The sequence below is a fragment of the Rhincodon typus genome, chromosome 19, assembly GCF_021869965.1.
Source record: "Rhincodon typus isolate 14 chromosome 19, sRhiTyp1.1, whole genome shotgun sequence".
Classification (NCBI taxonomy): domain Eukaryota; kingdom Metazoa; phylum Chordata; class Chondrichthyes; order Orectolobiformes; family Rhincodontidae; genus Rhincodon; species Rhincodon typus.
This window is the reverse complement of record NC_063350.1, coordinates 8,772,276-8,795,155: the sequence shown is the minus strand read 5'-3', so window position 1 is coordinate 8,795,155 and position 22,880 is coordinate 8,772,276. Positions and strand designations below refer to the sequence as shown.

At 40.9% G+C, this 22,880-nt stretch overlaps 1 protein-coding gene across 7 annotated transcripts in view; it reads left to right on the top strand.

Annotated features, from left to right (window-relative positions):
• Nucleotides 1–22,880, top strand: part of LOC109938982 (casein kinase II subunit alpha) — an 89,392-nt gene that overhangs the window by 886 nt on the left and 65,626 nt on the right. For 4 of the 7 annotated variants that reach the window (XM_048608152.1, XM_048608146.1, XM_048608147.1 and 1 more), the window contains exons 2-3: nt 18,532–18,637; nt 18,729–18,938. The exons of 1 other annotated variant lie outside the window; for it this stretch is intronic. The gene's annotated coding sequence lies outside the window, so the exon portion shown is untranslated. Of the gene's footprint in view, nt 1–7,518; nt 7,547–18,531; nt 18,638–18,728; nt 18,939–22,880 lie in introns of all 7 variants that reach the window. 2 more of the 7 variants (XM_048608148.1, XM_048608150.1) reach the window with 2 other exon arrangements.

Here is a 22,880-nt window from a genome sequence, read left to right as displayed (position 1 = left end):
CCCCCCCCCCTGTACCGGGGAGGGGGGAGTGTGACTGTAAGCCTGCCCCCCCCCCCCTGTACCGGGGAGGGGGGAGTGTGACTGTAAGCCTGCCCCCCCCCCCCTGTACCGGGGAGGGGGGAGTGTGACTGTAAGCCTGCCAGGGGGCGGGATGATTTTTATCACCTGTCCTTTCGAGGGACACGGTCATGCAATTGTAATATGCCCTCCAGTACTAGAATGGTGTTAATTGTCATAAACCCTCCTCTGTCGAGGAAGCATAATTGTAATAACCCATCGTGTACTGGGGATTGTGTATAGAGTAAACTTTCCTGGATTGGAGAGGGGCTCTGGTAATAAATACTCCTATTTTGGTGGGGAAGTTATCATATGGGCAGGGGTATAATTGTGTTAACTCCTTGTGCTGGGGTTGGGGCAATTGTAATTACTTCACTTACGCTAGTAGGGGAGTTGATGTCATTAAACCCTCCTGTACTGAGGAAGGCGGTTGATTATAATCAACTCCTTTACTGTGGAGAAAGTATTTATAGTAGTGCCTCATGCTGTGAAAGTAATGAATAGACCTGCCTGTTGGAAATTGTACTTGTGATTTACCCTCAGCTTCTGGGAAGGGTGTAATTGTGATAGCACCATGTGTTGGAAGTGGGGTAATTATACTAATCCATCAAATACTATTCAGGAGGGTTTAACTGTACTAAGCCACTTGCCCATTGTTGAGGGACAATCAATTCTAGCACTCATGTGAGGTGCTAGAGTGGATTAATTGCAATAGTTACCCCTTCTTGATGATTAAGGTAAGTAGTAGGGATTTTATAGCGAAAAGTCCTTTCAGTTAATATTCCTTCTTTGCAGTCAGGATGAAGTGAGGGAAAAAAACCGTTTACTGTTCAGTTAGAGAATGTAGTCTTCTCTTGGAAGCATAGTGCCGAGTGGTGTAACCTTAGTTGCCCAGCCCTGGCCCAATTCTGATCCCATAAATGCATTATTGCCTCCTGCTTTACCCGAGATTTAAGTGTTTGTCTCGTTGAAGATTCAAGATTTTTAAAAAATTCACTTGTGGGATGTGGGCGTTGCTGACTGGGCCATCATTTATTGCTTTCCTCAATTGCCCTTGAGTAGGTGGTGGTGAGCTGTCTTCTTGAGCCACTGCAGTCGATGTACTGTAGGTAGGCCCATGATGCCACTAGAGAGGGAATTCAAAGATTTTTACACAGCAACACTGAAGGAAAAGCAATATATTTCCAAGTCAGGATGGTGAGAGTCTTGGAGAGAAACTTGCAAGTGGTGGTGTTTCCATGTATCTCCTGCCCTCCTCCTTCTAGATGTGGTCATGGGTTTAGAAGATGCTGTCTAAGAAGCTTTGTTGAATTACTGCTGTCATTCATTGAGAGGGAAATTCAAGCCAGGGCTTGTGTTAATACAGAAGGAAGAAAGAGTTTTCTGTATTTTGTAATCTGAATTTGATGTTTATGGAGTCTGGAATAGCTGTCGTAATGGTGAAAGTCGTCATGCAATAATCTGGATAAGATGTACAGTTTTGAAAAGGTGATCTGTAAATTTATAACCTGGACAATCGATGAGCTTCAGTCTTTCAAGGGCCTGGTGATTTTTGCAATAAACTGGTGTGGAATTTTTGAAGCAGTGAGATAGATTGAATGGGTCTGGTATCCCGGTATTGGAAGCCAAGTGCTGGAAATAGACTGTGTATTTGAGGAGTGGTGCAAATTAATTCCAGTTTGAGTATTGTTTATTTTTGTTTTCCCTTTCCTTGAGTATAAAGGTGCTCTATATTTAAAATAACTGTATAATGTTTTTGTCAGGGGCTGTTATGGCACAGTGGTAGTAATGCTGCTTCTGAGCCAGAAGAACCAGGTTTAAGCCCACTCGACAAAAAAACCGAAAGAATTGCGGGTGCTGGAAATCTGAAACAAAAACAGAAATTGCTGGAAAATCTCAGCAGGTTTGGCAGCATCTGTGGAGAGAAATCAGAGTTAATGTTTCGGATCTGGTGACCCTTCTTCAGAATGGTCCTACCTGTTTCAGAAGTGTGTCATAATACATCCGAACAAGTTGATTAAAAAAATTCATTTTTTTGCCTCCAGAGCTATCTTTATAATGTATAAAATAAAGTTAATTTCACATCATCTCTGGCAAGTCCTGTTGTTAGCCTTGCATTATTACACTGTAAAAGGGAGAGGAAAAAATATATTTAGTCACCCTGTTTTGATGTGTTATGACACATCTCCAGGGCACGTAGGACTTGAACGCAGATCTCCTGGTCCACTGCCACTGTATAACAAAACCCACTTTTCTCTTAAGGAGTTCAGCTTTTTTTTAAATAAACCACTTTGGCCATGTTTTGACACACCCTGCTGCCCATCACACCTTGACTTGAATGTGGGTCTTCTGAAGGAATGTGCCATTGTGCCACAAGACCCCAATATCAGAGGGCACTCATTCTTTGTGTTTACTGTTTCCAAGTAATTGGCAAGAAATTTGTATTATTTTACTGCAAAATTTTGACTTCAGATTATCCACAACAGGTCATATTGTATATGGGAAAGAAAGAGTTGGATTCTTGGTGTGAATGGCATGGGGAAAGGATTATACCAGTTTGCTCATTGTACATTTAAGACAAGATTTGTAAAATGGTTTCTTTTGACTACATTATTTTTAAAGGTTAGTTTGTCAGTTTACAAGGTGGAATGTAAACTTCCAGGGCGGAAGCGTGATCCACTGGGTAATTATAAATTCTGAAAATGTAAAGCAGAAACACAAAATGCTGGAAAAATATCGGAGGTCTGTCATCATCCACAAATCCAAATATCTCTTTCCGTAAGACGTGAACCGCTTATCTGATTCTCATGCTATTTTCTTTTTGATCCTCTGATAAGCGTGTGGTCTGCTTTCCTGACCTGAATTCTAGACTGGTAGTTAATTCTCAATTTCTGGAGAAATTGGTCTCTTAAAGTAACGGGTAGGGTTGGCGGTGGTGAATGTCTTTATGAGCACTGCAGATGTGTTTGATAACGTATGATGGCATAGATGTGTAAGAAATTAGAGGCAGCAAAGGTATGAATTTGGGGAAAAGAAACAGAGAATGTTAAAAATTTGTAGTTATGTTGAGCTTCTCAACCACTAGATGTTCCAAAGTGCTTTAGAGTATGAAGTTTTTTTTGTAGCTTAGTCAGTGTTGTGATGTACGGAATACAGCAGCTAGTTTGCGCACACCAAGCTCCACCGACAGCAATATGGTAGTAACTGGATAATTTTTTGTGAAATCAGTTGAGGAGTCAATATTGATCAGGACACCTGAGATAATTTAATTGATCTTTTCCTGAATATTGCTGTGGGATCTTATACATCCATTTGCAGGGGCATTTAGCTTTGGGTAATGTCTAATCCTAATGACTTTCAGGTGCACTATGCAGCACCACATCACTATTGCACTGGAGTTAAAGCCTTAATTTTTATGCTTGCCGTACTGTGGGATTTGAACTTAAAGCCTTATGATTCAGAGAAAAATGCATTAGCTAAATCACAACTGACTTACCAGTGAGTTTTCAAGCGTGAGAAAAATTGGATGTATCCAAAATTGGTGTCAGACATATTTCTTTTTATACATAAATGACTTGGTCTTGAGCATGGGGCATAATTTCAGTTTGCAGATGACCTGAAACTCTGAAATGTGGGATTCACTAAATAAGGAAGCGTATGCATTGAAGGTGATGTGAAGTTTCACCAGTTGGTTCCTGGGATGAGAGGACTGTCCTGTGATGAGATGCTGAGCAAATTAGGCCTGTATTTTCTGAAGTTCAAGAGTATGTAATGTGGTTGCATTGAATTATACAAGATATTGAGGGATAGGCACTGAAAGATTGTTTCCTCTTCTATGGAATATCCCACATTTTTGGGATAAGGGATCTTATCCCATTTATGACTGAGGTGAAAAATAATTTCTTCCATCAAATTTTTGGAATTTCTCACCCTAAAGCGTTATGGGTTCTCTATCATTTAACTTGTGCAAGGCTGATTTACGCAGATCTTTCGTGTGTCAGAATCAAGGGATTGGTGATTGAGTGAGAAAGTGGACCTGATGCACATGTTCTACTGTGATGATATTGAAGGGCAAAGCAAGTGCTACCCCTATTTCTTCTATTCATAAGAAAATGAGAGACTTCAGAAAATGTTAAAATGAGCAAATATTTGGCAAAAGATATTAAATGCAGGAAAGTGTGATGCGACTCATTTGGTGGGATAAGAGGGAGATGGTGATGAAATAGGTCATGTCACTGACAGTCTGCTGTAATACGTAAGTCTATACGTTTCCTAACACTCTTTAAATGTTTTAAAAACAATTTCCAATTTGTGGGCTTTAAACTCTGGATAACTTATAATCTCCCTGGAAGCTACTTTTGATTCTAGGAAACCAAGTCTCAGCAGTGCGCTGCTTTCTGTGGATTTCCAGTATGCTTGGGTTTTAAATCTGGGTTTAGTAGCAGTAGTTTTTCTGGCTATTGTGTAGAAATATTTGTCTCTGTTACTTTCAGTACTTTATGCTGATGACCTCTTTTAAAGCCACATCCCTTCACTTATCTTTTTATTTTAAATGAGTTTTTGTGTTGTATTGATGAATACCTAGAAACGATTAGTGGAAATTTGAATGCACCCTTCGCAGTATGTCTCTGTATTTTAACAAGCTGCAGAGGATGAAGTTCCACAGATTGGTGGACAAAATGGATAACATAAATCAGAATTGACTTAATTTATTGATTAGATTTGCAGTATGGATGAGGAACAAGGAATAACATTTTAGATTTTCTTTGGGTTGTGTAAAATTTTACCATGTTCACTATAGTAAGGCTTAAGACTACCTTCTGAATTAAATAGGATTTATTTTGGAGTGGAATAAATACCATTAATTGAAAGTAAACATAATACAATTGAAAACATTAATGTTGGATTGATTTATTTCTCCCATCTTTGATAAATATTGAGAAAAATGCTGTTGTTTTGATTTAAATCAGCACTTGGACCTATCTTTGATTGTTCAGTGGGGTATGCGTGGGTAACTAAGATTTAATCATTAATAGCAATTTTGAAGTACAGTTTTTAAGATTTATTGTGATTTATAAATTTTAGCTTGGTAACATTTAGCAACATTTATTAATTACAGTGGGAATTTGGGGAGGCATAATCAAAATTGAACAGGGCCACGTAAACTTTGTGACTTTACAAGAAGTGTTTAAAAAAAAAAAAAAAATTGTAATTTACCCGTTTACTGATGTGCAAGTGAATTGAGTCATTTGGTGACCGGAACTGTGGTAGATTACTACTTTAAATTCACTGATGAGTATCTTCTGTTCCGTGTATTAATTATTAGCCAGTAATCTTGCATGAGTAAAAAGTATTAATCATTCAATGTTAATGCCTTTGTGTATGATTCGTGTTAGAACTATGACACATTCTGCCAGCACAAGAAAATTGAAAATTGGTTATCACTATCTCCACAAACTCATCAACGCAATACAGCAACTAGCAAATATCATGTAGCCTTCAATGTAATACCAGTTTGTGTGCTGTACAATGCGTCATTTTGCTCCTAAACTAGCACTCTATTTAAGGTGGCTTCAGCTTTTAAGGCTGCAGAATTTTAATTGCTGTAAATGCTGTGTTCAGTTGGATGCCATTATTTTTGAAGGAAGCTTGCAAATTTTCTGCTCCAGGTCTGAAGAAACTGCCACGAAATGGTGACTAATATATACCCGTTTGTGCATCTTTAACCAATACAGTTTTACGTGTTAAGAAAATTAATCCAATATCACAACATCATTTAGTCCGTAGAAGCCAGATAACCAGAATTTGCTTTGCAATTAACATTAAAAAAGCACACTCTGTATTTCAGTTCTCTGAAGCATGATTTCTGGAAAATGACCGTGCACAATAAATACAGAACTTCTTTTTCTGATGGAGCTCAATCACTACACTGTCTTGCTTCACAACTGAAAACTGGTTGCAGTTAAGTGTCAGACAAATATTGCTGTCTGGGCACAATATCCTGATGTAAACCATTTGAGAACAGAGTAAACGGTAAATTTCTTTTCCTTCCCATCCCCAAGCTTGAGGACACTGCATCCTCTGGTTGACAAAGCCAGGGGAGCATCTGGTTGTGTGCTTTTTTTTTTGGTTAAACAAATGCCCCTGAACCACTACCATGAAGTGCAGCTAGGGAGCTCAAACTCCCTTGAATTCCAGGCAAAATCTTTGTGGGCAGTTGCACATCCAGTGAAACTGAAATCCATTCAGTAGCAGAACTTAGTTATTGCTAGATGTCGCTGAAAAAGACCCTTGTATTTATGTAGCACGAAATTACACCAGTTATTATGCTTTGAAAGGACTTTATTGTTAGATGTTTTTAGAACATCCTGAAGTATGAAAAGTAGTATATAAAATCCATATTCTTTCTTTTACATCCTGTGGATGACCTAGAGTGCTTTGCAGCTAATTGATTGCTTTTAGAATATAGTTACCTGCTACATTTGTATGGCATCTAGTGTTTATGTTACTGCAGAGAGTTGGTTACCTCAGTTGGCTGGAAGGCTGGTTTGTGATGCAGGGTGATGCCAACAGTGTGGGTTCAATTTCTGTGCAGGCTGAGGTCCCACCTTCTCAACCTTGCTCATTGCCTGAGGTATGGTGACCCTCAGTTACGTCAACCTTTTCACGTCCTAACTGTCTTATACAAAACAAGCTCCACTCCAGGTACGTGAGCACAGCATCCAGGCGGCAAGCCATTGCATTACTCAGAACATCCTGTACTATCAGAGATGTCACCATTCAGATGAGATGTTAAACGGAAGCTATCTACCCTCTCGGATAGATATAAAACCCCCTTGGCACCATTGGAAGAACTGGGGAATTCATCTGGTACTCTGGCTGGTATTGATTTGTCCCTCACCATCATCACTTCATATACACAATTGGTTATGAATATCCCTTTACTGTTTGTAAGGTCTTTTAGTATGCATTTTGGTGGCTGTGCTTCCCTGCCTTACAACACTGACTATTTCACAATTACTTGATTGCCTGACAGTTAAAACTTTGAGATGAGTTGTGAAAAGTGCTAGCGAAACGGAAGTTCGGACCTTTAAATTTATGTTAAAATATGTAATAAATGTGGCTATTGCTGTACTGCTTATTTTCATAATTGTTGTAGTTTTGAAAAGGAAAACTAATCTGTGTTAATGACATTCACACTGTCACTCAAATTTTATAAAAATGGTCTTACTATGATGTGGTTCTTTTGCCCTGGTGCATGTTTATTTTGCAACTTTTGTCAGGACTTTGTTGGGAGGTTGTTAAGCAGGGAGATGTATGCTTTCTGAATAGTTAGTCCTTGAACAGAGAAATTACTACAGTGACCAAACTTGATGTTGTATCATTTTGTAAATATGGATTTCTGAAGAGTTTCTAGTTTTGATCTTCTCTTTCCTTCTCTGCCTCTGCCGCCCGCAAAAGTGAGGACATTCACAATCCTAAAGACCAGGTAGGTGCACTGATTGTTTTGAATTGACAGAGGACTTGTGGAACACTTGCAGATTCTCCTGACTTTATTGACATGAGATTAGCTTCCACGTGTTGTCCCTGGATATCATGGTCTCTTAACCTGTGGATTTGATGTAGTGTATCCTCCACCATAATGTGAGATTTGAATCTTGTTTTGTAACAGTGTGAACTTTATAAAAACGCTATAATTGAAGGTTTTTGTATCAACGACCTCTGCACTTCAAATTGAAATTCAACATTTTCCTCCTTGTTGGCACTCAGTGAAAAATTGGTAGTTGGGCAAACTGGAAAACCGGAGTGTAGAATGTAGGCATACACTAGCATGGTGCAAAACTTGGTAGTGCTGAGATTTATCTCATCATATCCTTAAAAAAATTAATTGCAGTTTTTAAATTGTCCTACTCTTCCACGCTATAATTTTGCTGATTCTTAAATTCCATTTTAATGCCACTTCTTAGTTTCTTTAGCAACATGTTCCCTTAAGTAAAATCTTGAAAATAACAGAATATATGACATGTTTTACAATCTGGGAGAGGCAGGTTAATTTTTTGAGCAGTGCTTTATTCAAAACTGGAGAATTAAGATATTGCATTTTTCAGATGTTGATAGATTTATCGTGTTTTCATGATTTTTTACATTTAATTAAGATGTCCATCTTTTGAAGTATTTTCTTGTTTTGAATGTGTGTTCTCCTTTAATTTGTGTTTTTATTCTTGGCATTTGCATTTTTAGAGGCAGACATCTTAGAACTGCAGAATCACAATTTCAAGATGACTCCTTATGAATAAAGAAACAGTGTTAATCTAAGATACTTTGTGATATCAAGATTAGGTGGAAATCACAGTGCCAAACCCTTTCTTAAATAAAAAGGCTGCCAACTTCACATTTACAGTTGCTGGCCATTTTCTCATTCCATGGTAGCGTGCTGAGAAGGCAAACAGCATTACTTGAGACTAGCTGCAGGTTTATCATTGTGATTTTTTTTGAGTTGATTTTGGAAATGCAATTCTATGCCTTTATCTTCAAGGTATGAGACTTAGAGCCAATGCCAAAATATTTCTAGATTGCTCTTCGGTGTTCTTAGTAAAGCAATTGCTTCTTCAAGTTGTTTTTCTGTCCTAAACTTCATTTACAAAACAAGATTGTTTTGTGCTTAAGAGTGATGTATGATCTCTATTTTCATCTCACATCATATAATCTGGCTTGAGTTCACGGACTTGTGAATTCGAAGCAGGTTGGGAGATGAATAATTTTTGTTTTCAGACAGGTCAGTTACAAAATAATGTGGCCAAATTGTAAAAATGTTTTAAGCAGATGCTGCAGGCTGTACGATTATATGAAACAACTGGGATCTGGTGTTAGATTTTTTAACTGTTCATCAAAAATGCACGCAGGAGGCATGTCAGAGCATAGTACGTGAAAAGGAAACCACTTGTAGAAAAGGGCAAAACGTGCTGAAAATCTGAAGTCAAATCTGCATGCTAGAAACACTCAGCATTTGTGGAGAGAAACAGTTTATGTGTTCATTGACTTTTAAACAGAAGTAGAAAATTTAAAAATGTAAGATTTTAAACAAGTACCAAAACAGGGCTGGGAGTGGGGAAGGACAAAAAGGACACCTGTGATAGGATGGAAGACAAGAGATTAAATAATAAATGGGTTGATGGAAGGTAAAAGAAAATGGTGGTTGAATAAGTGAAGACGTTAAACATGTCTAGAGGAGGTGTGAATAGTGATCATGAGCAGCTGCCACTGACAGGAGACAAAAATGAACCCAAAATGCAGAAGCAAAAATAAAAAAAACGCAGCCGTTTTAGACAAAGGTTATTGATCTTTCTGTTGAGTCCAGAAGGTTATAAAGTGCCAGGTTGGAAGGTGAGGTGCTGTTCCTCAGGTATATATTGAGCTTCATTAGTACATTGCAGGAGACTCATGCATGCGAATGAGGTGGAGAATTTAGATAAAAGTTGGTAAGAGGTTCAAGGTGAAGTTTGTGGACTGAGTGGTGTATGATGAAAGTGAGGGGACATTTGTGGGTTTTGTGGTTGGTGGCGGCAGCAGAAATGTGTGAAATAGAACCGACTGGAAAGATTTCACAAGATGTAGTTATGCTTATGGCACCTGTGGCACAACAAAAAAACAAGGTAATTATTTATCTTGTACCTCAATTGAATAGTTGGTGTCTTGAGGGCTGGGGAAAGTAACACATTTCAAACTTTTGCCAAATTTGGACAACATGAGAGCATTATAGCTACTGTGGCTTATTGGATCATGCATGATTTGGATAGTTGCAATTCCCAAACTACTGAATTACAGTGTCCTTCATGGAGGGAAATCTGCCATCCTCACCTATTCTGGCATACACATAGCAAATCTGGAATTAATGGCAATCCGTGCAAACTCTCCGCTGGTTGGAGTCATTCCTGGCTCGTAGGAGGATGATTGTTGGTTTTTGGAGGTCCATCGTCTCAGCTCTAGGACAACTCTGCAAGAACTCCTAAGTCCAACTTAGGTCTTCAGCTACTTCACCAATCACCTTCCCCTCCCATTATAAGGTCAGAAGCGGGGAGTTTGATTACATAATGTTCAGCACCATTCGTGACTCCATCGTGACTGGATGGTTGCAGCTTCAACAACACTCAAGAAAGTTGACAATGTTTGGGACAAAGCAACCTGCTAACTTGGCAGCACATCCACAAATGCTCACTCCATCCACCACTGACGCTCGGTAGCAGTAGTATGTGCCATCGACAAAATGCAGTAATTCACTAAGACTCCTTAGACAGCACCTTCCAAACCCATAGCCGCTTCCATCTTGAACAAAGGCAGCGGATATGTGGGAACCCCACCACCTACAAGTTGCCCTCCAAGCCACTTACCATTCAGATTTGGAAATATATCACTGTTCCTTTCCTGTTGCTGGCTCAAAATCCTGGAATTCTCTCCTGAAGGACTTTGTGGGTCTACCTACAGCGCTACTGAGGTTCAAGAAGGCAGCTCATTACATGTTTTAAAGGGCAACTAGGGACAGGCAATAAATGCTGGCCAGGTAGCAATTCCCATGTCCCATGAGTCAATAAAACAAAAATCATGTGTTAACATTCAAAGACATATGTGATTTGTTTTTATTACTTGTGATTTTTTTAAAATACTGAGATTACTGCTGGTTTAAACCACAGGTACAATAGAATATTCATAATTCTAATTCACATGATTGCTGGTCGAGATCACATCTGAGCTGTAGTCTACCTGATTATGAATCTTTTCGCATTGAATCCTACCTGTGTATAATTAGAGGAATTAACTGCAGAGCGGGTATGCTGATTGGGTAGGAAGCATGATTAAAGAGTCTGTTTGTTGATATACTTGTACTGATCATCTCAGTTCAGAGAAGAGGGTGAGTGCTACCAACCTGCCAAGAATTTTAAGATGGATTTATGCAGCTGTATGTCCAAATTGTGAAACAAAATGTGGTTTGTTTGGAATTAATTTTCATACCAGCATGAGGCTATGGTATCAGTGGGTTGATAATGCAGTCATTAGCGCCCAAAATGCCACTATGACGTGAACACCTAAGGCACTGACCCATATGCTAGCACAAATGTTATGTCCTAAAGTGCCAGCACTGGACAGCTGGTGCATTCAAAAGCAAATTCAAATTGGGGTCCAGTTCCTATAGTGCAGGCATATTTCTAGGAAAGTGTTCTAGATGCTCATTGCTTATCTCTAGGAGCAGCAGACTTCCCTCACTGATGTCTAGGATCGACTAGGAGCAGCCACCTGGGAAATGTGGGAGATGCGCTGGTCTTGAGGTGAGACTGAAACTCTGAGGTTTCAAGCCCCAACGCATGCTCCGAGCCATTGAGGACAAAAAAAGATGAACTCGAAGCTGGATTCACTTCCCAAAGAGAATTGAGGGACTGCTGTGTGTGCTGATTCAGAGACATGGCTCACCCCTACTATGCCTGACTTTACCTTATAACCTGAGGGCTTCTCAATTTACCAAATATACCGCTTGGTGTCCTCGGATAAGACGAGGGGAGGTGGGGCCTGCCTCCTAATCAACACCACCTGGTGCTCCAACATGGTGACCCTGGCAAGTTACTGCTTCCTGGACCTAAAATATTTGACAGTGAAATGCCATCTATACTACGTATCACACGATTTCACCTCCAGTATCCTGACCGCTGTTTACATCCTACTCCATGCGGAAGTGAGGAGTGCACTCTGGCAAGGCTTACACAACATAATGGGCACAAAGTGAAGTCAAACAGAATTGTGGGTGTCAGTACATCCCTGCCGGATGAGCTCAATGCATTCTATGCTTGCTTTGAACAGAAGGGCCGTGAAATGATACCACCTGTCCTTTTCACCCTCTGTCACTGCCGCAGATGATATATCAGCCGCCTTAAGCGTGAACCCACAGAAAGTGAATGGCGTGGATGGAGCCCCCGGCTGAACGCTTGTGTCCTATGCTGATCAGCTGACGTGTCTCTCCTTAGTACAATCTAAGTCCCCACCTGCTTTAAGAAGGCTGCCATCATCCCAGTGCCAAAGAAAAATCATGCAGCTTGCCCCAATGAGTACTGCTCGGTTGCTCTGACATCCATAATGATGTACATCAAGAGGTTGGTCATGGTTCACATCAACTCCAGCCTCCCAGATTGCCTTGATCCCTTGCACTTCGCCAGCTAATGCAACAAGTCCACAGCAGATGCCATCTCCCTGGCCCTACACTCATCCCTGGAACATCTGACAACAAGGATACCTATGTCAGGTTCCTACTTATTGACTGCAGCTCTGCCTTCAACACCATAATTCCGAATAAGCTCACCTCCAAACTCTAGGACCTAGGTCTCTGTTCCCTACTTTTAACTGCATTCTTGACTTCCTGACCAACAGACCGCAGTCACTAAGGATAAGCAACATCATTTCCTCCACAATAACCCTCAATACTGACGCCCTGCAAGGCTGCGTATTCAGCCCCCTGCTATATTCCTTATACACAGAAGACTGTGGCCAAATTCCACACCAACTCCATTTACAACTTTGTTGATAACACCACCATGTAGGTCAGATCTCAAACAACGATGAGTCAGAGTACAGGAAGGAAATTGAGTGCTTAACGCCATGGTGTAAAGACAACAAATATCTCCATCAACATAAGTGAAGTAAAGGAGTTCGTCATTGATTTTAGGAAATGGAGTGGAGGGCACATCCCTGTCTGTATCACTGCTGCTGAGGTGAAGATGGTTGAGATTATCAAGTTCCTGGTAGTGACGATCAACAATCTGTCCTGGTCAACCCACGTTGATGCTATGGTCAGGAAAGGACCGCAACACTTCTAGTTCGTAACAAGACTAAGGAAACTATGGTTGGTTCGCTCGCTGGGCAGGTTCGTTAGTTTGTAGATGTTTCATTAGCCTGCTAGGTAACATCATCAGTGCAGCTTCCGATGAAGCGTTGTTGTATTTTCCTGTTTGCTCTTTAAGCTCTGGGGTCCATTGGAGTTGATTACCTCATTTCCGAGATTACTTTGTAGTGGTGTGTATAAAGGGTCAAATTCTGTGTTTATCAATGGCTACTTGGTGGAGACCAAGCCTCCAGGAATTCCTGTGCATGTCTCTGTTTAGCTTGTCCTAGGATCCTGACATTGTCCCAATCGAACTGGTGGTCCTCTTTGTATGTATGGAGGCTGCACTGATGACGATACCCAGCAGGCTAATGAAATGTCTGCAAACTAACAAACCAGCTTGGCAAGCAAACCAACCACAGCGCCCACAACCCGAGTTACAAATCTACTCAAGAATATAAGGCTAAGGAAATTTGGCATGTCCGTAAAGATACTTACAAATTTTTATAGATGCCCCATAGAAAGCATCATGATGGCCTAGTGGTATTATTGCTAGACTATTAATTCAAAAATTCAGCTAATGTTACAGAGTTGTGAATCTTTAAAATTCTGTACTGCAAAGAACTGGAAATGTGTATGCTCACAAAAGAGATTACCTCTTGGTTCCCTTAATACCCAAAAAAATAGAAAGTTACAGTATCAGTGTGTGTAGCTGAAGTGTAAGATCAGCCGTGAGCTAATTGAGTGATGGAACAGACTGGAAGTGCTAAATGGCCTACTCCGAAAATTTCTCATATTAATCAGAAAATCCGCCTATCCAGACCAGCTGTTTTAGAGATCAATCCAATTAGCTGTCAACCCTAACTGTCTTCCCACATCCTTATAATTTTTGCTCCTTGAAGTAGTTATCAATTTCCTTTTGAAGGTAATATTTCAATCTTTGTTTGCCAACATGGTTTTGACTAATCTCTATTCCTTTGACTCTGGATTACTGCTAGCTAGCTAGCTACCTATTCTGCCCTGCCATTAGGATCAGTCCATTCACAACTATAGTTTTTAAAATTATTTGTTCACAGGTGTTATTACACATCTCTGCTGTAGGTGGGACTGAGTTCTGGAATTCTGGTAAACCACTTGCATTTGCCTTCAAGAACTCTTCAAAACTTATCTGTTCAAAGGTTCTTGGAGTTCCTGTGTAAGATTTGCATTCTATTCTAAAATTTCCTGACAGTCCAGCTGTAACATTTTTAATCTCCCATCTGGCATAACATCAGAAGTGAAGACATTTACCAATGTTCAGCACCATTTGCGACTCTTCAATTACTGAAGCAGTCAGTCCATGTGCAAATGCAAAAGAAACTGTAGTGTCCAAGCTTGGGCTAATAAGTGGCAAGCAACATTTGTGCCACGCAAATACCAGACAATGGCCATCTCTAATAAGAGGCATTCTAACCACTGGCCTTGACATTCAAGGGTGTTACTATCACTGAATTCCCCACTGTCAACATTTGTGGGGCTTCCAATGACCAGAAACTCAGCTGGATTTGCCACATAAACACAGTTGCAAAAGCTAGGAATACTGCAAGAAGTGACTCGCCACCTGACTCCCCAAAGCCTGTCCATCATCTCTACAAGGCACCAGTCAGGAGTGAAGGAATACTCCCCAGTTACCTGGATGGGTGCAACTTCAACAATACTCAAGAAGCTTGATAGCATCCAGGACAAAGCAGGCGGCTCGATTGGTGCCATATCCACAAACAACTACTCTATCCACCTCTGATGCTCAGTAGCAACAGTGTGTACTATCTGCAGGATGCTTGCAGAAATTCACCAAACTATGGCCACTTCTGTCTCGAAAAACAAAGGCAGCTGATACCTGGGAACACCACCTCCTTGAAATTCCCTCCAAGCCATTTACCAACCTGACTTAGAAATATATTGCCATTCTTTCCCTGTCACTGGGTTAAAATCCTGGAATTCCCTCCCAAATGCTCACCATCACCTTCTCGAGGACAACTAGGAATGAGCAATAAATGCTGTCTGGCCAGCAACACGTATGTCCCATGAATGAATTTAAAAAAAATGAACAGTTCTATTGCTGTGTGGGGTGCAGGATAATGTAGGCCATATTCTGTACACAGTTTATCGTTATTTAAAAGTTTTTTGTTTTTCCAGTTTTCTAAATTGGCCAGAGGTATGTTGTGCTGTACAGTGTTTTGTACATATAATTAGACCGCTTAAATTCTAATTCCAAAAGAATGGAAGAATATAGGGGAGTGTAGAGTAGGTGATGGCTGAGTGGTATTATTGCTAGATTACTAATTCAGAAATTCAGCCAATATTCTGGGACCTGGGTTCAAATCCCACCATGGCAGATGGTGGAATTTGAATTCAATAATAGAAAGAAAATCTGGAGTTAATCTGCTGATGACCGTGTGGATTGTTGGCAAAACCCATCTGGTTCACTAATGTCATCTGCCATCCTCACTTGCAGTGGCCTACATGTGACTTCAGACCACAGCGATATGGTTGACTCTCAGCTACTATCTACAATGACCTAGCAAGCCACTGAGTTGTACCAATCTCTACAAAGTCTCAATGAAATAGAGCTGGATGGATCACCTGGCATTGATCTAAGCACCAGAAAAGACGATGGCAGAAAAAGCCCTCGCGGCCCTACAGAGTCGTCCTTACTAACGACTGGGGGCTAGTGCCAAAATTGGGAGAACTGTCTCACGCACTAGTGAAGCAACAGCCTACTTAACTGGTCATACTCATAGAATCATAGCTTACAATGTCCCAGACACCACCTTCACCATCCCTGGATATGTCAGGCCCACTGGCAGCACGGTGATATGCAGTTGGGAGGGAGTTGCCCCTGGGAGTCCTCAATATTAACTCTGGACCCCATGAAGTCTCTTGGCTTCAGGTTAAACATGGGCAGGGAAATCTCCTACTGATGACCATGTAGCATCCTCCCTTGGCTGATGAACCAGTATTCCTCCATGTTGAATAACCCTCGGAGGAAGTACTGAGAATGGCAACAGCACAACATGTACTCTGGGTGGGGATATCAATGTCCACCACCAAGAGTGGCTTGGCAGCAGTACTACTGATCAAGCGTAAAGGATATAGCTGCTAGACTGGGTCTGCAACAGTAGTGTAGGAACAAACTATCGGGAAAAGCATAGTTGACCTCATCCTTACCAATCTGCTGGCTGCAGGTGTATCTATCTGACTGAGTATCGGTAAGAGTGATTGCTGCATGGTCCTTTTGGAGACTTCACATTGAGAATAACCTCCATCATGTTGTGTGATACTAGCACCATGCTAAATAGGACAAACTTCAGACAGATCTAGCAACTCAAAACTGGGCATTCATGAGATGCTATGGGCCATCAAAGGCAGCAGAATTGTACTCCACAATCTGCAGCCTCAAGGCACGGCATACACACCACTCAACCATTGCCATCAAGCCAGGGGATCAAACTTAGTTTATTGTAGAGTGCAGGAGGGCATGCCATGAGCAGCAGCAGGCATACCTGAAAATGAGGTGTCAGCCTGGTGAAGCTACCAAACAGGACTGCTTGCGTGCCAAAGAGCATAAGTGAGCAAATGATAGACAGGGCTGAGCAAATGATAGACAGGGCTAAGCAAATCCACAACTATCAGAATCGATCTAAGCTCTACTGCGTTGCACATTCAGTTATGAATGGTGGTGGTCAATTGTGCAACTCACTGGAGGAAGAGGTTCCACAAGTATCCCCATCTTCAATGACGGAAGAGCTCAGTACATAAGTGCAAAAGATAAGGCAGAAGATTTCACAGCAGTCTTCAGCCAGAAGAGATGAGTGGATGATCCATCTCGGCCTCCTTCAGTGGTCCCCAGCGTTACAGATACGAGTCTTCAACCAATTTGATTCACTCCACATGATATCAAGAAATGGTTGGAGGCACTGGATACTGCAAAAGCTGTGGGCCCTGACAACATTCTGGCAATAAGACTGAAAACTTGTGCTCCAGGACTTGTCGCTCCCCTAGCCAAGCTCTTCCAGTACAGTTACAACACTGGCATTACCTGACAATGTGGAAAATTGGCCAGGTCTGTCTTGTATGTAAAAAGCAGAACAAATCCAACACAGCCAATTTACAACTTCATCGGTGTACTCTCGATCATCATGTGATGCCAGTCAATTCACAAGCATTCATTCCCACCACCACCAACACTCTGTAGCAGCAGTGTGTACTATCTACAAGATGGACTGCAGAAATTCGCCAAAGATCCTTAGCCAACACCTTCCAAACCCACGGCCACTTCCATCTAGAAGGACAAGGGCCGCGGATACATGGGAACGCTACCACCTTCAAGTTCCCTTCCAACTCCCTTATCATCCTGATTTGGAAATATATTACCATTCCTTCACTATTGTCCTGGTATTCCCTCCCTAATGTCATCGTGTGTCAATTCACAGCAGGTGGACTGCAGCGGTTCAAGAATGCAGCTCACCACCTCCACAAGGCCAACTAGGGACTTGCAATAAATGTTTGCCAGCCAGTGATGCCCACATCCCACAAAAATGAATGTATTTTAAAAAAGGATTTTGAATGCCTCTGATATCAAATTATAGGTATGAAATATGTACCGTGTGTAGATATGATGTAGTGTCTAATTTCCTCGATTGTTCTGCATTGTTGTAGTTTGCTAGATAATTTTTCTTCAAGCCTGAAATTAATTATAATTTACAAAGTTACCCTCTTTTGAGTTTTCCTAGTTAGCTTCAGTCAAATACTAAATTATTCTTGCATGATTTGATGACCAGCTCTCCATATCCTGAACCAGGTTCCCAGGTGCCAATAGGAGAATGGAGGCAATAGATTGAAACTGATGAATTAAAAGTTGAACCACAGATGTTGCCTGGCTCGTGTATTTTGGAGTCACGGTTCAAGTTTAGGTCATGAGGCAATTATATGCAGTGATTAGGACTGCTGTATAACAGCCTCTGAAGAAGTCAGTTCCATTTTAATTTTTTTCAGGACTTTTTAACATATGTTTTATAATTCTTGAATTCCATCATTTATAATTAGGGTATTAGTTTATATCTGTTAAATAATTCACGTTTAATTTTCAACTATGGAATTTCCAGAATTTTTTTAAAACCTTATAGAAATTTTGCATTTCCATCTTTTTTGCATGAAAACAGCAAATGGCAGTCATGGTCATGATCCAGGTGCACTGACCTGGCTCACCCTGTTTAGTCGGTTAACAAGGTTTGTTGTCTACAGACAATGTTGGAAGTAAGCACATTTGCATTTGACTGAGAGGCCTAAGATGAAGGATCGACAGTATTGTCGAGTTTCAGCGCATACATTCCCTTTCCTCAGCAAGTCTGTCATACGTTCATTTTATTCTATGATTATTTAGTAGGAACCGGTGCTAAATAACAGTAGAATTAAGTATCTTGGTTTTGAACTGGGCCCAGATGGCTCAAATTAATATTATGCTATTGCATTGGTGACTGGTTTGTGACCAGTGTCAACGTCATCATGAAAGTCATTGTGTGTGTCTGTGAAGATACAGCTTAGTAGATGCTTTGTTTCTATTTTGCTTTCAGACTAGTGGCCTCTGTCAGCTATCGGTCTTTCAGCGCTAAAGGATACTGTAGGGTACGATTCTACAGACGGCCTTATTTCTGGGAATTTGTTTGAAAATATGTCCATGTGAGTAGATTTTCTGAACATTCAGAAGTTTAAAGTGCAATTTATCATAAGTTGACTGGCATTGGTGAGTGTTGTTTCTGCCATGTTTCAGGTTAGACATTGAAATGTGACTCATCATCCAGTTTCAGCTCCCAGCATCTCAGCCATCAGTGTCCAGGCTTTGAGGCTTGATGAGAACATTTTTTCATTGGCTTTGGAAATGGAGCGAAGGTGGCAACTCTGATTTGAAAGCCGGTCCACGACATAATACTTTTTTTAAATGACTCGTGAGCGTGCTGTCTTTTTGGACAAATTCTTGAGGGTAAGCCCTTTTGTATGGCTTTATTTAGAAAGTATTTATTTAACCTTGATATTTCATCTGTAAGTTTTGGATATCTCAGCAACTGGTGTGTTGGTGTTGCTTCTCTGAACAACGAAGAGTCCACTGCAGCTATTTTTATAGTGAGAACAAATTGTATTTTGCAGGCTAATACTGGGTGTTTTCTAAGCAGTGATATTTTTAGATACCTTCATTAAAAAGCTGAAATAACAGAGAAATTCATTTTCCTTGGTTAGGTGATGTAATAACTAGAGAGCTAAAATTATGTTCCCAGCTGCCAAAGCATGCAAGATGAACGTTTAAACATTTTAAATGCTGCAAAAATCTTCCAGTATTCAAAAGGTTAATTCAGCAAACGATACCTTTCCAATGTATGCCAGCATTTCCATAGCAACGCTTCAGAGATGCCAGCATTTGGACACCCAACTGTTATCTGCATAGAAATGTCTAGAACAGGATATTTGTACATGTTTCTGGCACCATAATTTTTCTTCTTAGCTTGATCTTTAAACAATAATAAAATGATGTGCAGATGTGAAAAGACTACATTTAAGCAAGTACACATGAACAAGGATCAAGAGTAGTCCACTCAACCCTTCGAGCCTGTTCCGTCATTCAATAAGATTGTGGCTGATATGAATTTAACTTCAGTTGTACGTTGCTGCAGACCCCTGACAATCTTTCAGCCCCTAGGGAATCAAAAATCTAAAGTTTTTGAGAAGATTTGTAGCTCGGGTTGTGGATGAGGTTATAGACTTGCTCGCCAAGCCGGTGCATTTGATTGCAGACGTTTCATCACCCTGCTCGGTATCGTCGTCCATGCGCCTCTGGTGAAACGTTGATGTTTTGTCCTGCTTGTTGCTTATGCCTCGGTTTGCTTGGGATGGTTGGCATCACTTCTCGGTTCTGTTTTTCAGTGGTTTGTTGGAGTTCCGGTTGGGATGCTAGGCGTCCAGGAATTCCCTGGCATGTCTCTGTTTGCCGTGTGCTCTTATGGATGTGGTGTCCCAGTCGAATTAGTGACCTTCTCTGTCTGTGTATATTGAGACCAGTGACAATTGGTCTGTCTCTTGGTGGCTGGTTGGTGTTTGTGTATCCTCTACTGTCAGTTTTCTTCCAGTTTGGCCTATGTAATGTTTCTCTCAGTCCTTGCACAGTATTTTGCATGTTACATTAGTCTTATTGTTTGTAGGTATGGAATCCTTTATGTTTGTCAGCAGCTATCGCAGGGTGGTTGTTGGTTTGTGCGCTACCCCGATACCTAGGGGTCGGAGTAGTCCTGTGGTCATCAAGGACACCAGAATAGAAGAGGACGAGACAATGATATCCTTCGACGTAACAGCGCTATTTGCATCCATAAACATTGACTTAGCCAAAAAGAGACAATTGTCACACAACTAGACGAATCAGGAAGGCAGGCACCCCACGACACCAGCAGTATCGAGGTAGGCACCCTGAAACTGCTGGATCTGTGCCTCACAACCCACTTCACCTTCAACGACCATATATTCAAACAAATCAACAGAACACCAATGGGATCCCCAATATCAGGACTGATTGCAGAAGCGGTAATGCAAAGGTAGAACGAACAGCGCTCTCCACAATACAACCCAAATTTTGGGTCCGCTATGTCAATGACATCTTCGTTATTATCAAACGCACAAGACTAGAAGAAACCCACCAACACACAAGCAACATCCTCACTGGAATAAAATTCACAAAAGAAGAGGACAATAACCAACTACCCTTCCTAGACGTATTGGTAGAATGTAAGAACCACAGGAAACTCCGGCCTATATAGAAAGACCACGCATGCGGACCAGATACCTAATTATTCCAGCAACCACCCCAACACCCATAAACAGAGCTGCATCAGGACATTATTCAAGCAGGCCACAACGCTCTGCGGCAACTTGGAATTGTGCAAAGCAGAACCGGAGCACCTAATCGGAGTTTTTTAAAAAGCAATGGATACCCAAAAAGCACAATCTGCCATGGCTCCCACGATAGACCATAACGACGACAAAACATGGCCAGACACACCAGTCAAACTACCGTACATCAGAGACATATCAGAGATGACCACAGGACTACTCCGACCCCTAGGTGTCAGGGTAGCCCACAAACCAACAACCACCCTGTGACAGCTACTGATGAACATAAAGGATCCCATACCTACAACCAGTAAAACTAACGTTATGTACAAAATACCATGCAAGGACTGTAAAGAAACATTACATAGGCCAAACTGGAAGAAAACTAACAAGGATACACGAACACCAACTAGTCACCAAGAGACGTGACCAATTCTCACTGATCTAAATACAACAGACAGATAAGGACAAGAATTTGACTGGGACAGCACATCCTTAATAGCACAAGACAAACAGAGACATGTCAGGGAATTTCTGGAGAACTGGCATTCCAACCAGAACTCCATCAACAAACGCATTGAACTGAACCTGATATATAAACCACTGAAAAAGAGAAACGGAGGTAATGCCAAGCACCCCAGCAACCTAAGGCATATAAATAACTAGTGGGACAGAACACCAACGCTTGACCAGAGGCGCACTGACAATGTTACCTGGCAGGGTGATGAAACCTCTTCGATCTAACACACCGGCTCGGCGAGCAAGTCTATCTTACTCTGTCTTAAAAAAGCAATCTAGATTCTGCACCTTCTGCCTTTTTAAGGAATGCAGTTTCAAACAGACTTAATCCTCTGAAATTATTTTCCTCATCTGTCTAAAATGAGCGACCCTTATTTGTAAACTTTGACCCCAACGTCTAGAATCTCGCATAAGAAGAAACATCAGGGCCATAATAAGCTAGAGTACAAAAGCAAAGTTACAGGAAAAGCTCAGCAGGTCTGAGTAGTGTATGCTTCATTCTATGCTAGTGTATGTCATGGTGCCTTGGAACACTGGACACCTAAATTCAAGCTTTGTTACAATTAAATAGTTTTTGAGCATTTGCAGGAACATCAGCTATACAAAATTCTTGTTCATGAAGCCACAAGTTCTGAGAGTAAGTTATGGACACCATACCTTGGGAAGCTTATATTTGCCCTGGGAGGAATGAAGCATAGGTTTACCAGGATGATACCTGTATCTAAAGAGTTAAATCGTGAAGTGAGATTACATAAACTAGAGTTGTGTTTTCAGTTTAGAACTTTGAAAGATTAAGGAATGTCAGAGTTATAAAAGTTATGAGAAACAAGGCTGATAGAGGGAAACTATTTCTGCTGGTAAGTGAGTCTAGGATTTGGATGTACAGTCCACAAATTAGAACCAGATCATTCAAGAATGTAATTAGGAAACACAGCTACACACACAATGTAGTAGACATTAAGAACTCACTTTATCAACTGGCAGTTAACGCTTGACTTAGGGCAGGTGCTGGACTAATGTTAGTGTTGCTGAGCTAGTAATTGAGAACTCCAGGTTAATATTCCAGGGATGTGGGTTTGAGGTCTCATCATGGCAGGTGGTAAAATTTGAATTGAGTAAAAGTCTGGAATTAAAATGCTAGCCTAATGGCGACCATGTAACCACTGTCGATTTATGTAAAAACCCATCTGACTCTCTGAAATCTGCATCCTTACTTCATCTGTGACTGACTTCAACATGTGACTACAGACTCACAGCCATGTGATTGACTGTTAACTATCTACTTGGCAATTAGGTATGGATGATAAATGCTGACCTAGCCAGTGATGCCCACATCATCTGAATTAATATATTTTAAAAATTCTATGTACGATAGATTTTTGTTAACCAAACATATGAAGATTTGGTCCAAATGCAGCCATTTAGAGTCTCTTTGGAAGTCAAACATGATCTCATTAGATGGTATGGAACAGGTTCCAGGCCTGCTAAATGGCCTGCTTCTATTCCCAACAACAGAAAAATCTGGAGCTAA